Source organism: Pituophis catenifer, unplaced genomic scaffold (assembly GCF_029215685.1).
Source record: "Pituophis catenifer annectens isolate HBS135680 unplaced genomic scaffold, rPitCat1.0.hap2 SCAF_8, whole genome shotgun sequence".
Lineage (NCBI taxonomy): Eukaryota > Metazoa > Chordata > Lepidosauria > Squamata > Colubridae > Pituophis > Pituophis catenifer.
In genome coordinates, this window is record NW_027256888.1 from 72,595,650 (window position 1) to 72,608,630 (window position 12,981).

The following is a 12,981-nucleotide window of genomic DNA, read 5'->3' on the forward strand; positions in this document are numbered from 1 at the left end:
CTATTGACTAGAGCATACAAAACATTTGCTAGACCAATTCTTGAATACAGCTCATCTGTCTGAAACCTGCACTGCATATCGGACATAAATACAATCAAGAGAGTCCAGAGATATTTTACGAGAAGAGTCCTCCATTCCTCTAACCACAATAAAATACCTTATGCCACCAGACTCCAAATTTTGACCTTAGACAACTTAGAACTATGGCGACTTCAGTCTGACCTAAGCATAGTACATAAATTATCTGCTACAATGTCCTTCCTGTCAATGACTACTTCAACTTCAACCACAAAAATACACAAGCAAATAATAGATACAAACTCAAGGTAAACCGCTCCAAACTCAATTGCAGAAAATATGACCAGTAACAAGAGTGGTCAATGCCTGGAATGCACTACCTGACTCTGATTTCTTCCCCAAACCCCCAAAACTTTAGCCTTAAATTGTCTACTGTTGACCTCACCCCATTCCTAAGAGGTCTGTAAGAGGCCTGCATAAATGCACCAGCGTGCTTACCGTCCCTGTCCTAATATTCCTTTTTACTTACTCTTTTCATGTATTCAAATTATGTTTTACCTGTTATCTTATATATGCTTGGCAAAATAAACTTATGACTTAATACCACCTCTGGCATAGTCATTGTGAAAGCAACAAAATTCCCCCACTTGAAAAAAGAAAAATTGTATTTAAAGGCCATTAGATTTCACAACCACTTCAGTTCTGTTTAGGATGGTCATTAGGATTACACCTCTACAATTAGTCAATACTTGAAAAACCTGTTGTAGACAGTTTGTGACTGGGTTGTTCTCTAGTGTAGGTAGTGTCACAGTGCTGCCACACAAGACTGAGTAAAACCATCAGAGTAGCTTCCTCCAGCAATATTTACACCACAGTCATCGCTTTATCAAACCATTTTCTCCATTGGCACAACCCAGCAACACATATATCACATTTTAGTTTAGCCAAATGCAATCTTTAAATAAAACAGGTATGCATTTGTCCTATAATACAAAAACTCTAGGTGTTGAGTAGCACAAATTGGGCACCAATGGGTTCATCCACCCTTCAAAGGAACTGCTTAACAGTGGTTAGCTGAACAAACCACAATGACTTTCATGCCGTGCTAAGCCAAAATATAATGAAACACGTGACTTAGCCCAGTTTTTCCCAACTTGACAACTTCCAGATGTTAGAAGAAATATCCTTCTGGGTTCAGCTCCAAGTGGGGAAAAAGACATTGGAAACATGGAGTCTGCTTGGAAAGATGGTTTAATGGTGGACAAGATCACATGATTTGAGTTCCCAAACAGAAAAGGGTCGAGATACAGTGAGTCCCTAGGTTTTATGCCCTCTCTGGCTTTGAACTTCCTGGGGAAGTTTCTGAAAGAATATCCTGATTGGTGGTCAGGGGGTGGGGGTCTTAGCTAGCCTTGCTGGCTGATGTAATCTTCCCAGGTGCCATGTGGTGAGTTTCTGTTGCTAGATGGGTCCTATTGTGTTAGTTTCTGTTGCTAGATGAGTCCTATTGTGTTGCAGATGATGGTCCATTGACAAAGATTGAGTTTCTGCCTCTTGCCCATTGACAAAGGGTGGGGGGCAGGAAGATGGGAGCTGCTTCATCTTCAAAACATGCTTCTCCATTTCTCATCCAGGGAAACATAATATTCTGCCTTTTTAATATTTCCCAAAATATTTCATTCCTCTAGGAAAGGGGTGGATGCTAACTTCCTATACAGATATGTAAAGCAACTCAGAATTCTTATCAATAGCTCTGCAATCTAAAGAATTGTGGGAGTTGTTAGTCCACAGATCTGGAAATGGTTGAGAAACAGGTTTGTTACAATATCTAAAGTCAGTAAGGAACACATTTGTTTTCTCCCCAAGCTACTTCATGAATTAAAAGTTGAATGGGACTTCAATCATATCACACTGCTTTAAAATTAGGTAGAATTTAATTCCCGAAAAAGATGTGTAAAGCTGTCGTTTCTTGTTCCCTAAATATGTTGGAACTGCATCTCCGACAATTTCCAGCTAAAATGGTTAAATCCTGGGAATTCTGCAAGGTGGACTCCCAATATATTTGAAAGATGTTAAATTGGGGGAGGCTGCGCTGAATCAGAGACCACTGGATTTTCCTGATTAGAGAAGATTAGGAAGGCTACAGATTGTAGAGAGTAGATCAGGCAATTCACATTGTATGCTCACCCCTAGTTCAGGCATCTTCAAACAGTTTTGGGCAACTGTATTTGTTTGGAATGTTTATAATACATTTATGGACATGCATAACTGATTGTTATGGTAGGCAGGCCAGTCACAAAGTCCCAACATACCAAGAAGGCACTGGAAAAGAAGACCTATCTGATATCTATTTAACTTCTAAGGTCCCTCCAACAACGAGACTATCCTTATTCCATAGTTTCTCCAAAGCAGTTTGAAATTGGTCTCAATTGTTTTCATCACTGCTGGTTGAAAAGTAGAGGTAGCCCTTGATTTATGACCACAACTGAGCCCCCCAAATTAATGTTGTTAAATGAGACATTTGTTAAGTGAGTTTTGCCCCATTTTACGACCTTCCTTGCCTCCGTTGTTAAGTGAATCACTGCCGTTGATCAGTTAGTAACCTGGTTGTTAAGTGAATCTGGTTTCCCCATTGACTTTGCTTGTCAGAAGGTTGTAAAAGGGAATCAGATGACCCCGGGACATTGCAATGGTCATAAATATGAACCAATTGCCAAGCATCTGGATTTTGATCACATGATCATAGAGATGCTGCAAACGTCATAACTCTGAAAAATGGTCATAAGTCACCTTTTTCAGTGCTGTTGAAACTTTGAATGGTCAGTAAATGAACTGCTGTAAGTCAAGGACTACTGCATCTGTATAGATTTCCAGGTTAAAACATAATGTTTAGAAAACATAATTTTCTATTCCTGAAAACTTGCCCACTAATGCATTCCACATCCTTTTTTCTGCTTTCTCAAAATGTATTGTTTCTCCCAGTTAATTCCCCTTTCAGTTAACAGCCAAAGAAAACGGCTGTTGCAATTAATTCACACAGATGGCAAGGAGAAGCCACAATGACATCATGGGGTATCATTATCCTATTAGGCAGACACAAATTATGTTGTGACATCACTTGGCGCTTTTACTCATGTCCGGATGCCCAAGAGTCATGTAATACAGTGATATGTAAATACAAAAAGGCATTAAGAGTTAATAATCTAATCTTAAATAGCTTCTTCTCTGGTAATATTGCACTACTAACTAGAGCATACAAAACATTTGCTAGACCAATTCTCGAATACAGCTCATCTGTCTGGAACCCACACTGCATATCGGAGAAATACAATCGAGAGAGTCCAGAGCTATTTTACGAGAAGAGTCCTCCATTCCTCTGCTCACAACGCAATCCCTTATCGCACCAGACTGGGCTTAGAAAAGTTAGAATTACGCCGCCTATGGTCTGACCTAAGTGTAGGTCATAAAATGATCTGCTACAACGTCCTACCTGTCAATGACTACTTCATCAACCACAATACACGAGCTCACAATAGATACAAACTCAAGGTAAACCGCTCCAAACTCGATTGCAGAAAATACGACTTCAGCAACAGAGTGGTCAATGCCTGGAATGCACTACCTGACTCTGTGGTTTCATCCCTAAACCCCCAAAACTTTAACTTAAACTGTCTACTGTTGACCTCACCTCATTCCTAAGAAGTCTGTAAGGGGCATGCATAAGTGCACCAGCGTACCTACCATCCCTGTCCTAATGTCCCCTTTTATTTGTATCCTTTTTTTTTCAAATTTGATTTACATGCCACCCTTCTCCGGAGACTCAGGGCGGCTTACAATGCGTTAAGCAATAGCCTTCATACTTTTGTATATTTATACAAAGTCAGCTTATTGCCCCCACAAACTGGGTCCTCAATTTACCTACCTTAGAAAGGATGGAAGGCTGAGTCAACCTTGAGCCTTGGCGAGATTCGAACTTGCAGTAATTGCAGGCAGCTGAATGTTAATAACAGGCTATTAGTCTGCTGCGCAACCAGGCTCCTGGTGTACATGATTATGTATTCATAATCATGCTTATACTTATATCTGTTATCGTATATATGCTTTACAAACAAACAAATACATAAATAAATAAATAAAATTTGCACATGCTCAAAAACAGGGTGCAAATTTCCTACTTCCAAAATGTGCAAAATTAGAAATATGCTTTTTTTTTTTTTCTTTTAGGCCATGACCATGTGCCACTAAATGAAAATTTTCTGGACTGGGAAGGGTTGAATTCAGGCCAGGGCTTCTCAAATGTCTCCGCTGTGATCATCTCAAAAGGCTAAATCAGGATTTTATTTATAGAGGGGAATAGTTGTTGTCATTCAGGGTTGAAATGAGCACTGATGATATTACCTAGTTAGGTAATGAAAGGTCTGGAAGGAAACAACCAAGTTCAGAGACACAAGAGACCCCCCTCAGGGCTGGGTTAATCAGTTATTAAATTCATTCATTCATTTATTATATTTGTTTTTAAATTTATTTTATTGAATTTATGTTAATAAATGTATATGTTGCCCATCTGGCTGTGAAGCAACTCTGGGCAGCTCCCAACATGGTAAAAGCAACAATACAAAACATTATTAAAATGAACCAAATTAATTTTAGATTACAGGTAGTCCTCGACTTATGACCACAATGGAGCTCAAAGTTTCTGTTGCTAAATGAGACATTTCTTAAGTGAATTTTGCCTCGACCTTTATTGCCACTTCTGTTAAGTGAATCACGGCAGTTGTTAAGTCAGGTACATGGTTGTTAAGTGAATCTGTCTTCTCCATTGACTTTGCTGATCAGGTGGTCACGAAAGGGAATCAGAATGACCAGGGGACATGGCAACCATCATAAATACGAGCCAGTTGCCAAACATCCAAATTTTGTTCAGGCGGCCATGGAGATCAGTGTTAAAAAGGGTCATAAGTCACTTTTCCAGTGCCGTTGTAACTTTGAAGGTCACTAAACAAAATTGTGGGAAATCCCCACCCCCTAGAAGAATGAAATATTTTGAGGGATATTAAAAGAGGCAGAATATATTTCTCCAAAGCAGAAATGGAGAAACATGTTCTTAGAGGTGGAAAGCAGCCTCCAGTCTTTCTTAATAGCCGACAGCAGATGCCGGCACTTAAGGAGAATAATAGGTGTATTGAAAGAGGAAGCCAACTATCTAGATGGCTCCATTCATAAGCAAAGCAAACACTGCCAGCAGAAGTCCATTCAAAACAGGGTATTTCAAAACTCCCCGGAGCGAAGTTTGACAGCTAACAAAAGCCAAGTAATAGGATTATAAGAAGCAGCCCCTCACCCAAAATCCAGCACAGGACATAAGCCGTCAGCCACAATGGGAATTGCCCAACCCCACCCCCCCTTTAGAAACACAAAGCCCATAGTGCACAAACCCCAAACTTCAAAAACACAGAACCATATAAAGAACCCTTCCTCTCACTCGGCTAATTGTTCAGCTGACCCAGAACTGCACGACTGTCTTTGTGTGCGGTTCTGTCCATCCATCAGCCATCTTTACAATCAGCCTCCATGTCTTTTCCGGCGTCTTTTTCCCAGCTTGGAAAACTCAACCAGGTGGATTTTCCTTCCAATGAAGTGTGGTAAGTCGAGGACTACCTGCACTTTGTTGGAGGGAGAAAACCACGAGGGAAGGCCGGGGGAAGGGGGGGCATCCGATGAGAGGGAACCTGACGGACCTCACAGAAAGAGGCAAGGGCAAATTGCAATCCTATTGCTGGAAGAAATATCCACCTAGTTCAATTCCAAGCCGGGAGAAAGACACTAGAAACATGGAGGCTGATTTATCGGAAAGATGGTTTATTGATAAAGCAGAACCACGTGTGATTCTGAGCAGCTGACCACGTGGAGTTGAGAGTGAGTGGGTTTTATACCTTCTCTGGGCTTTGTATTTGAGCTTCCTGTTCCTGTGCAAGAACATGTATTCTATTGTCAGTTGTCAGATTCCTATGGGGTCATGTACGGGTTATAGTTGGCAGAGAATGAGGTGGCTGGAGGGAGTCATTGAAACAGTCGGCGTGAGCTTAAATGGACTCCAGAGAATGGTAGACGGGAAGGCCTGGAGGAACATTGTCCATGGGGTCGCAATGGGTCGGACACGACTTCGTAACTAACAACGACAACAAAAAGGTGTTTATCTGAGCTAAGTTTGGTTGAGATTTGTAAGGGTGATGCAATGAAGGGCCTTGTGTTCTGAAAGGGTGTTGGGTAATTCCTATTGTGGCCTAATGGCTTTTTCCTGCGTTGGATCTTGAGTGTGACTATTTGCTTATGAATAGAGCTATCTAGATACTTGTCTTCTTTCAATAAGCTCTTTCTCTCTTAAGTGCCAACAGATGCTGTGGGCTATTAAGGAAAGGGGGGGGGGTTGCTTTCGGCCTCTAAAAAAACATGTTTCTTCATGTTTCTGTGGAAAAAATCTGTGCCTTTTTAAAATATTCCTCAAAATATTTCATTCTTCTAGGAGAGGAGTGGCTTCACAGACTACGCCAAAAAAAAGCGCCATCCGTGGCATCCCTGAAGCCATTTTTGCTTTAGTGAGACTTTTGTTGTTGTTGTTCAAAGCCTCTCCCAGGATGGTTTTCGGCGGTGGCTTGCTTTAACCATGGTTAGTAACTTGTTTTAACCACGGCTAGTGGCTTGTTTTAACCAGGGTTGGTGGCTTTTTTTAACCAGGGATGGTGGCTTGTTTTAACCAGGGTTGGTGGCTTGTTTTAACCAGGGTTAGTGGCTTGTTTTAATCATCAGTGGCTTAACCATGGCTAGTGGCTTTACTTTACTTTACTTTACTTACTTTATTTGATTTATATACCGCCCTACTCCCGAAGGACTCAGGGTGGTGAACAGCCAAACAGTAAAAATACATAGATACAAAATTTAAAAACAAAGTATAATCGAATTAAACAATTTGGCCCAGACAGATTAAAACACCCCAATCATTGTTTTAACCAGGGTTAGTGGCTTGTTTTAACCAGGGTTAATGGCTTGTTTTAATCATCAGTGGCTTGTTTTAATCACAGTTGGTGACTTGTTTTAATCACGGTTGGTGGCTTAATCACAGCTAGTGGCTTGTTTTAACCATGGCTAGTGGCTTGTTTTAACCAGGGTTAGTGGCTTGTTTTAACCAGGGTTAATGGCTTGTTTTAATCACCAGTGGCTTGTTTTAATCACGGTTGGTGACTTGTTTTAATCACGGTTGGTGGCTTGTTTTAACCAGGGTTAGTGGCTTGTTTTAATCACCAGTGGCTTGTTTTAATCACGGTTGGTGACTTGTTTTAATCATGGTTGGTGGCTTGTTTTAACCAGGGTTAGTGGCTTGTTTTAACCAGGGTTAGTGGCTTGTTTTAACCAGGATTAGTGGCTTGTTTTAATCATGGTTGGCTTGTTTTAATCATGGTTGGTGGCTTGTTTTAATCATGGTTGGTGGCTTGTTTTAATCACAGCTAGTGGCTTGTTTTAACCATGGCTAGTGGCTTGTTTTAACCATGGCTAGTGGCTTGTTTTAACCAGGGTTAGTGGCTTGTTTTAATCACCAGTGGCTTTAACCATGGCTAGTGGCTTGTTTTAACCAGGGTTAGTGGCTTGTTTTAACCAGGGTTAGTGGCTTGTTTTAATCATGGTTGGCTTGTTTTAATCATGGTTGGTGGCTTGTTTTAATCATGGTTGGTGGCTTGTTTTAATCACAGCTAGTGGCTTGTTTTAACCATGGCTAGTGGCTTGTTTTAACCATGGCTAGTGGCTTGTTTTAACCAGGGTTAGTGGCTTGTTTTAATCACCAGTGGCTTTAACCATGGCTAGTGGCTTGTTTTAACCATGGTTAGTGGCTTGTTTTAACCAGGGTTAGTGGCTTGTTTTAATCATGGTTGGCTTGTTTTAATCATGGTTGGTGGCTTGTTTTAATCATGGTTGGTGGCTTATTTTAACCATGGCTAGTGGCTTGTTTTAACCATGGCTAGTGGCTTGTTTTACCCAGGGTTAGTGGCTTGTTTTAATCACCAGTGGCTTTAACCATGGCTAGTGGCTTGTTTTAACCAGGGTTAGTGGCTTGTTTGAACCAGGGTTAGTGGCTTGTTTTAACCAGGGTTAGTGGCTTGTTTTAATCACGGTTGGTGGCTTGTTTTAATCACAGCTAGTGGCTTGTTTTAACCAGGGTTAGTGGCTTGTTTTAATCACCAGTGGCTTTAACCATGGCTTGTTTTAACCAGGGTTAGTGGCTTGTTTTAACCACGGCTAGTGGCTTGTTTTAACTACAGCTAGTAGCTTGCTTTAACCATGGTTGGTAGCTTGTTTTAACCAGGGTTAGCAGTAGCCGAGGAAGAAGGGCTGAGGAGAGCACACCTCAAGCAGGGCGTGAGAGCCGCAGCTGGGCGTGGGCTGGCGTCTCCTTCCGCCTCGCCTCTCCTGAACCGGCCGCGAGCTCTGGACGACGGGGCGTCCTTCACTCGCGGGGAAGCCGAGCTCCGCAGCGGCTGGGTTGTGTGGGGGGGAAAAACCGCGCGCTCGCCCTTCTCCGTCAGCCGAGCAGAGAAAGAGCCGAGCCGGCGCCAAACGGAGCGTTTTCTCTCTCTCTCTCTCCGCCTCTCATGATGCCGCCGCCGCCGCTGCTGTTCCTGCTGCTGCCGCTGTTGCACCTTTGCGGCTGGCCGGTGCGGGACGCGGCGGGGTCTTGGGCAACGGAGCCCGGCCGAAGGGAAGAAAACGGGGCGGCCGCGTTGAGTTTCCAACTGAGCCTCCAGCCGGCGCGGAAAGTCAGCCCGTTTTTCCTCTCCGTCACCCTCGACTCCAACCTCATCACCGACCCCAAGTACATCACCTTCCTCGGGTAGGTAAGCGGGGGGGGGGCGACGCGCGGGGACTCCCCTTCCCTCACCAGCCCTCTCTCCCTCAGCCTGAGGCGCTTTGGAAAAACAGCACCTGACGCATGGCTGCCTGCGGCCTCGGAGCCCTAAGCGCCTGGTGTGCGTGTGTTTGTGTGTATTTTTTGTTTAAATGCCGCGGAAAAGCCCTAAGGAGTTTTTGTGTTTCAACCACTGGAACCGGAATAACATAACCGAATAACAGAAAGGAAGGAAGGGACCTTAAGAGGTCTTCTAGTCCACCCCCACCCCTGCTCAGACAGAAAACCCTACACCGTTTCAGACAAAGAGTCCTCCAATCTCTTCTTTAAAAAAAACAAACTTCCAGTGTTGAAGATCTCACTACATTCTTGGAAGCAATTGGTTCCGCGGATTAATTTTTTTCCAAACAAAATTCCAAAATTTTCCAAACAAAATTCCAAAATTTCTCCTTAAGTTCTAGGTTGGTGCTTAGTTTCTATCCATTGCTGCTTCTTCTTTTTTTTTTAAATTTATTTTTATATGCCGCCCTTCTCCGGAGACTCAGGGCAGCTTACAATGCGCTAAGCAATAGCCTTCATACTTTTGTATATTTCTACAAAGTCAGTTTATTGCCCCCACAAACTGGGTCCTCAATTTACCTACCTTAGAAAGGATGGAAGGCTGAGTCAACCTTGAGCCTGGTGAGATTCGAACTTACAGTAATTGCAGGCAGCTGGGTGTTAATCACAATGCATTAGTCTACTGAGCTATTCAGGCTCCTATCCAGGACAAGGACAGGCTCGTGTCCTGCCTTCAGGTGCTTCGGAGAATAGCTTGACTCCCTCTTCTTTGGGGCAGCCTCTGACATATTGGAACACTGCTGTCACGTCACCCCTGCTCCCATAGTTTTCATTAAACTAGACATACCCAATTCCAGCAACTGTTCTTTATACAGGGGTCTCCAACTTTAGCAACTTTAAGCCTGGTGGACTTTAACTTCCAGAATTCCCCAGCCAGCAAAGCTGGCTGGGGAATTCTGGGAGTTAAAGTCCACCAGGCTTAAAGTTGCCAAGGTTGGAGACCCCTGCTTTATATGTTTTAGCCTTCAGTCCAGTGGTGAAATCCAATTTTTTTTACTACCAGTTCTGTGGACGTGGCATGATGGGCGTGGTCTGGCTTGGTGGGCCTGGCAAGGGAAGGATACTGCAAAATCTCCATTCCCACCCCACTCCTGGGGGAAGGATATTGCAAAATCTCCATTTCCACCCCACTCCAGGGGAAGGATACTGCAAAATCCCCATTCCCACCCCACTCCGGGGGAAGGATACTGAAAAATCCCCATTCCCACCCCACTCCTGGGGGAAGGATACTGCAAAATCTCCATTCCCACTCCACTCCTGGGGGAAGGATACTGCAAAATCCCCATTCCCATCCCACTCCTGGGGGAAGGATACTGCAAAATCTCCATTTCCACCCCACTCCTGGGGGAAGGATACTGCAAAATCCCCATTCCCTCCCCACTCCTGGGGGAAGGCTATTGCAAAATCTCCATTCCCATCCCACTCCAGGGGAAGGATACTGGAAAATCCCCATTCCCTCCCCATTCCTGGGGGAAGGATATTTCAAAATCTCCATTCCCACCTCATACTCTGGGGCCAGCCAGAGGTGGCATTTGCCGGTTCTCTGAACTGCTCAAATTTTCCACTACCGGTTCTCCAGAACCTGCTGGATTTCACCTCTGCCCTGCTTTATATGTTTTAGCCTTCAGTCTGGGGGTGGGTTCTACTTAACCTTTACTACAGGTTCGCAATAGGGCTGCGCGCATGCGCAGAAGCGTCCTGATGACGTCAGGGTCGGTGGGCGGAGCCTCCTGCCAGTTTTACTACCAATTCTATGGAACTGGTCCGAACCGGGGGCAACCCACCACTGCTTCAGTCCCCTAATCATCTTTGCCCTTTGTTAAATAGGAGAGCAGGACTGGTGACAATGGGAAATTATGAACAAGTGTATTGCTGGGTGCAGGAGGGTTAGTTTTGGGACCTTATGTGAACCCATTGAGAGTAAAGCAGAGCCTTGTTTAAATATTTTTCACTCCATGGGCTACGTCAGCCGTGCTACCTTCCACAGGTGTGGTAAAAACATGAGATGGCCATCCATGTCACTTAAATTCCTTGGGTGAAGGGCAGCAATAACGGATGAAAAAAACCAAACTTTAATGTTCTTCCTGAACTTGTCGATCAGAAAGGTCGGCAGTTTGGCGGTTCGAATCCCTAGTATAGGTCTCCCGCGTGAGCAGGGGGTTGGACTAGATGACCTCCAAAGTCCCTTCCAACTCTACTGTTACTGTTTGATCTTTGCTTTTCATTTTTTTTCCTATCCTTTTGGTTCCAAGAACCTGCCCTTAGTCCTGTTGTATAAGATTCTGGTTACTTTGTAGCTTGGGGGAAGGTTGCACTAATCCAGGAGTCTGCAACCTTAAACACTCAAAGAGCCATTTGGACCCATTTCCCACAGAAAAGAAAACACCGGGAGCCACAAAACCCTTCCCGTGCCTGACTATTTCTTGAGCGGCCACAAAACTAGCATATGTAGTTAAATTCAGCATTCTGTTTTCTTCTGAAACTTTTATTTTCTTGGATTTATGCATGGTTGGCCTACTGGGGGTTGAAAAGCTCAATAAATTGCGTGCTGGCGGGTGTCGCACATTGACAGTTGTGACGCATGTTTTGAGTGACAGGGAGCCGCATCAGAGGGGTGAAAGAGCCACATGCGGCTTCAGAGCCGCAGATTGCTGACCCCTGCACTAACCTAAAATGTGTCATTGTCTGAGCTTCTGGATGTTGTGCAAACCCAAGAAATAGAGTTAATTCCATAAATCTTGGATAAAGTAAGTCGAGGTGAGTCTATCGCCTAAATGCCAAATATTTCCTGTTTGAAGATCTGGTAAAAATACAGGTAGTCCTCGACTTACGGCTACAATTTGAGCCCAAAATTTCTGTGGCTAAGTGAGACGGCTGTTAAGCGAGCTCTGCCCCCATTTTACGACCTTTCTTGGCACAGTCGTTAAGTGAATCACGTCAGTTGCTAAATTAGTAAAACAGTTGTAAAGTGAATCTGGCTTCCCCGTGGATTTTGCTTGTCTAAAGGTCCCAAAAGGGGATCACATGACCTGGGAAACGTCCATCATCATAAATACCGATTTGCCATGCATCTGAATTTTGATCATGTGACCATGGGGACATTGCAACGGTCGTAAGTGTGAAAAATGGTCCCAACTCACTTTTTTCAGTCCCATTGAACTTTGAATGACCACTTGAATGAATGGTTAAAGGTGGGTTTCAGCAGGTTCTGACCAGTTCTGGAGAACTGGTAGCGGAAATTTTGAGTAGTTTGGAGAACTGGTAAATACCACCTCTGACTGGCCTCACTCCCATCTATTCTCTGCCTCCCGAGTCCAAGCTGATCAGGAGGAAATGGGGATTTTGCAGTAACCTTTCCCTGGAGTGGGGAGGGAATGGAGATTTTACAATATCCTTCCCCTGGAGTGGGGTGGGAATGGAGATTTTACAGTATCCTTCCCCTGCCATGCCCACCAAGCCACACCCACAGAACCAGTAGTAAAAATTTTTGAAACTCATCACTGGTTATAAATCAAGGACAACCTGTGCTCCTTATTCAGGTGCCCATTTTGCTGCACTGGCGTAGGAGGAATGAGTTGACAACATCCTTTATAATTATCATCCTAGAACAATTGCCCTCTTAATTATCTGCCCGGCTAAAGAACTTGCTTTGCCATTTCCTGTAGTTCCTTCCTGGTGTTTTGGCTGATGAGATAGATGCTGGGGAATCCTTCTGTCCCCTACTCTGCCCACAGTTCTTAAAAGCTCCCTGACATCATTCCTAAATGAATCTAACGAGAAATGTATTCAGTTCTTCTCCATAGACCTGCACAGTGGTGAAATGTAAAATTTGTTACTACCGGTTCTGTGGGCGTGGCTTGGTGGGGGGGGGGGGTAATGTGACTGAGTGGGCATGGCCAACTTCTTTTTTTTTTAACTTTTAAAACCATTTTTTCTACAACCTCTTT